This window comes from Peromyscus californicus, unplaced genomic scaffold (assembly GCF_007827085.1).
Source record: "Peromyscus californicus insignis strain IS unplaced genomic scaffold, ASM782708v3 Scaffold_10__1_contigs__length_136768540, whole genome shotgun sequence".
Lineage (NCBI taxonomy): Eukaryota > Metazoa > Chordata > Mammalia > Rodentia > Cricetidae > Peromyscus > Peromyscus californicus.
In genome coordinates, this window is record NW_026294391.1 from 76210619 (window position 1) to 76216039 (window position 5421).

The following is a 5421-nucleotide window of genomic DNA, read 5'->3' on the forward strand; positions in this document are numbered from 1 at the left end:
TATTAAAGACATGCAAAAGCAGATAATATAATATAATGAACTCCTTGGCATAAATCAACTAAGTAGCCATTATTAATCAAGAAATAATTCTGCTTCAATTTTTTTGGATTATTTCAAAGAAAATCCTAATTATCATACCAATTTATCCAGATAATGCTATAAAATGTTATCTACTCGACATGGCATGGCTGATGAACCCATAAACTCACAGCAGTTTGCATAATACTGCCATAAGATTGAGCTCATTAGCACTCCACCACAGAAGAAAGTATTATAAGACCCCAACCTTCTCAGAAGAGCTAAAGTTAAACGTTGCAGAAGGAGTGGGAGTCATATTTCTCATTGGTGTATCCACTGGTATGTTTCTCCCCCTCAAACAGCTCCCATCCAGAACCTTTCAAGCAACCTCAATGAAATACCTTGAGTTAAAAAAAAAAAAAGGCACGGGAGTAGTAGTAAGCACCTGGAAAGAAGAGATTTGGTGTGACATGAAGGTAATAAAGGAGAATAACCTGAGGAAATTTGATCAAAGAATATAATACATTTATTTATAGATGTACTAAATGATAAAAGAATAAAATGAATAAATTCAAAAATAAAATTGTCAAAGCAAAAGTAAAATTAATAAATAAATTCATATTAAATATATGATTTACATTCATATTTCCTCAGATAGCCTTTTTTCAATTGCTTATTAAAATCTATATCCAAATTACTCTATTCAAATATTGAATTCATGTTATACATCTCTTAAACCTATTTACTTTATTCATTTAAATTATTTTTTCTTATAGTTTTCTAAAAACACAAAAAATAACAAATGAAACAAAACAAAATACATTTTCTAGATTTTACTGATCATATCTGGTATAGTTAGGGTTAATATTGCTGTGATGAAACACCATGACCAAAGCAACTTGAGGAGGAAAGGATTTGTTTCACTCACAGTTCCATATCATAGTTAATCACCAAAAGCATTGAGAGCTGGAACTCACACAGGGAAAGAAAGTGGAGGTAGGAGCTGATGCAGAGATGATGGAGGGATGTGGCTTAGTGGCTTGCGCTCTGACTGCTTTCTTATAGAGCCCAGGACCACCAGCCCAAGGATGGCACCACCTGCTAGGCTCTCTTCTGTGGACCACTATTTGAAAAAATTCCTTATAGCCATTTCTTATGGAAGCATTGTCTCAGTTAAGGCTACTTCCTCCATGATGACTCTAGCTGGAGACATTGACCTAAAACTAGCCAGTAAAACTTCTCTTCTTGATAGGATTTTTCAAAATGTGGTCTTCTATACTCTGCACTACATGTAAAATGACAGATTAATCTAGAAGCTTCGTTGGATTTAAGTTTATCAGGCCCTTTATTAAAGAGTGGTTAATTGACATTTTAACTTTTTCATTGCTTTAATATCAGTGATTCTCTAACTTCCCTTGACCCCAATTTTAGTCGTGTAATGATTAAACTTTAAAGTCATAAGTTCTCAGTAGTTCATTATATTAGAAATGATGAAAATAGGGAAAGAGGGCATGAATGGCACCAAAAAATCTGTTTTCCAGACACGACAGGACTGATGTGCATTATGAACTACAAAGCCCATGGCAGTACAAAAATGCCACACACAAGTTCAAGACAGTTAGGATCCCAGTCTGGAGATGGGGAAGTGGACATGATCGAGAAGCTATCTCCAATTGACAACTACTTGCAGAGGAAAAATTAATTTTCTCCAAGGGAGTCTCACTCAGTATACAAACCACACATAAGTGCAGGCTCCACACCCACTCATTGATGACCAACACGAAATGAACTCAGTGGCATCTTTGGAGGCTTGTTGTTGTTGTTGTTTTGGTTTAGTTTTTTTGTTTGTTTGTTTCATATTTTTTTACTTCAGCAATTTTATCCTTACTGCTCTTTTGCTTGTATACTATGGGTTCTGATTTTATGTTTGTTATGGAGTATATATGTTTGTGTTGTGTGTGTGTGTATGTGTATATATATATATATATATATATATATATATATATATATATATGTGTGTGTGTGTGTGTGTGTGTGTGTGTGTGTGTGTGTGTGTGTGTGTGTGTGTGTGTGTGTTTCATGCATTGCTTTGAATTCTGGTTTCTTAGTGGGGTTTTTTGTTGTTATTTGCCTGTTTGCTTTCTAAAGAGAGAGAGCAAGAAGGTATGGAGTTGGATGGGTAGAAAACAATCTGGAAGGAAAGGAGGAAGTGGAAACCATGATCAGAATATATTGTATGAAAATTATTTTCAATAAAAATAATGAAATATAATACTCTTACATAAAATTATCAAAAAATATTTTAATTTTTTTCTGGGAATTTTTCCACTTTTTAATGGGGAACTAAAGTTGAATTTGTTGATAGTTTCAACCTGTAGTTATTTATTTATTAACTGTCATTCTAAACTTTTAAAAATAGTATTTTTCTAGCCGGGCGGTGGTGGCGCACGCCTTTAATCCCAGCACTCGGGAGGCAGAGCCAGGCGGATCTCTGTGAGTTCGAGGCCAGCCTGGGCTACCAAGTGAGTTCCAGGAGAGGCGCAAAGCTACACAGAGAAACCCTGTCTCGAAAAACCAAAAAAAAAACCAAAACAGTACTTTTCTTTATTTTATGTGTATAAGTGTTTTACTTGCCTGTAAGTGCATGAGTACAGTTCCTGCAGAAGTGAGAATAGGGAGTCGGTTACCCCAGAACTGACATTATAGATTGCTGTGAACTACCATGTGCATGCTGAGAACTGAAGCAGGTCCTCCTCAAGAGCACCAAGTGCTCTTAACCCCTGTGCCAGTGCCATCTCAACAGCACCAAAGATTTACTTTTGATTGTTTCTTACTTGAAGAGTTCATCAGAAAAAATCAGAATAAATGTTTGATTTCAAGGACAGTCTGAGATTAGTAAAGGAAGCTCACATTAAAAAGTCACGTAGCCGAGACGGATGTTGAGAGAACGAGGAGGAAGGAGAGAAAATGGCGTCCACGAATTACAGTACCTACAGCCAAGCTGCAGCACAGCAGGGCTATAGTGCTTACACTGCCCAGTCAACTCAAGGATATGCACAGACCACCCAGGCACATGGGCAACAAAGCTATGGAACCTATGGACAGCCTACTGATGTCAGCTATACCCAGGCTCAGACCACTGCCACCTATGGGTAGACTGCATATGTGACTTCTTATGGACAGCCTCCCACTGGTTATACCACTCCAACTGCCCCCCAGGCATACAGCCAGCCTGTCCAAGGATATGGCACTGGTGCTTATGACACCACCACTGCTACAGTCACCACAACCCAGGCCTCTTATGCAGCTCAGTCTGCATATGGCACCCAGCCTGCCTACCCAGCCTATGACCAGCAGCCAGCAGCCACTGCACCTACAAGACCACAGGATGGTAACAAGCCCGCTGAGACTAGTCAACCTCAATCTAGCACAGGGGGATATAACCAGCCCAGCCTAGGATATGGACAGAGTAACTACAGTTATCCCCAGGTACCTGGGAGCTACCCCATGCAGCCAGTCACTGCACCTCCATCCTATCCTCCTACCAGCTACTCCTCCTTACAGCCTACTAGTTACGATCAGAGCAGTTACTCTCAGCAGAACACCTATGGACAGCCGAGCAGTTATGGACAGCAGAGTAGTTATGGTCAACAAAGCAGCTATGGGCAGCAGCCTCCCACTGGTTACCCCTCTCAGACTGGATCCTACAGCCAGGCTCCAAGTCAATATAGCCAACAGAGCAGCAGCTACGGGCAGCAGAGTTCATTCCGACAGGACCACCCCAGTAGCATGGGTGTTTGTGGGCAGGAGTCTGGAGGATTTTATGGACCAGGAGAGAACCGGAGCATGAGTGGCCCGGATAACCGGGGCAGGGGAAGAGGAGGATTTGATCGTGGAGGCATGAGCAGAGGTGGGCGGGGAGGAGGACATGGTGGAATGGGTAGCGCTGGAGAGTCAGGTGACTTCAATAAGCCTGGTGGACCCATGGATGAAGGACCAGATCTTGATCTAGGCCTTCCTATAGATCCGGATGAAGACTCTGACAACAGTGCAATTTATGTGCAAGGTTTAAATGACAATGTGACTCTGGATGATCTGGCAGACTTCTTTAAGCAGTGTGGGGTTGTCAAGATGAACAAGAGAACTGGGCAACCCATGATCCACATCTACCTGGATAAAGAGACAAGAAAGCCTAAGGGTGAACCTATGTCCACAGTGTCCTATGAAGACCCGCCAACTGCCAAGGCTGCTGTGGAGTGCTTTGGTGGAAAAGATTTTCAAAGAAGCAAACTTAAATTTTCTCTTGCCTGAAAGAAGCTTCCAATGAACAGCATGTGGGGTGGCATGCCACCTCGTGAGGGCAGAGGAATGCCACCACCACTTCGTGGAAGTCCTGGTGGCCCAGGAGGTCCTGGAGGACCCATGGGTTGAATGGGAGGCCTTGGAGGAGACAGAGGAGGCTTCCCCCCAAGGGGGCCCCTGGGCTCCCGAGGGAACCCCTCTGGAGGAGGAAATGTCCAGCACTGAGCTGGAGACTGGCAGTGACCCAATCCGGGCTGTGGAAACCAGAACTTCGCCTGGAGAACAGAATGCAACCAGTGTAAGGCCCCTAAGCCCTAGGGCTTCCTCCTGCCACTCTTCCCACCTCCGGGTGGTGATCGTGGCCGAGGTGGCCCTGGTGGCACGCGGGGAGGAAGAGGTGGACTTATGGACCATGGCGGTCCTGGAGGAATGTTCAGAGGTGGCCGAGGTGGAGACAGAGGTGGCTTCTGAGGTGGTCGTGGCATGAACCATGGTGACTTTGGTGGAGGAAGACGAGGTGGTCCTGGGGGGCTTCCTGGACCATTGATGGAACAGATGGGAGGAGGAAGAGGCAGACGTGGGGACCTGGGAAAAAGGCTAAAGGCAAGTACCGTCAGGAACGTAGAGACCGGCCCTACTAGAGAGACCCGCAGAGCTGCATTGACGACCAGATTTATTTTTTCAACCAGAAAATGTTTTAAATTTATAATTCCATATTTATAATGTTGACCACAACATTATTATTATTCCTTGTCTGTATGTTAGTATTTTCACCATTTGTGAAGTAACATTAAAACAAATTAAATGGTAAAAAAAAAAGTCACATAGCCAATTGTTGTCTGCATTTCTTTATACTGAGTTAACTTTCCCTCTGATATCATTTTCTGCCTACCTGAACAGACATCCTTTATCTTCCTTTGTTGTCGGAAAACATTTGCATTTCCCTTACATTTTACAAATACTTTTATGAGGTATAGCATTTTAGTTTTTAAATAAATATTTTATGAGGTACGGAGTTCTAGTTTTACTTCTTGTTTTCTTTCAGGACTTAAATATTTTCTTCACTATTTTTCATTTGTGTTCAACAGAACTTCTACTCTT

The 5421-nt window shown here is 42.1% G+C and overlaps 1 pseudogene; it reads left to right on the forward strand.

Annotated features, from left to right (window-relative positions):
- Window positions 1-2962: 2962 nt before the first annotated feature.
- LOC128108513 (RNA-binding protein EWS-like) lies at window positions 2963-5124 on the forward strand (annotated as a pseudogene).
- Window positions 5125-5421: the final 297 nt, after the last annotated feature.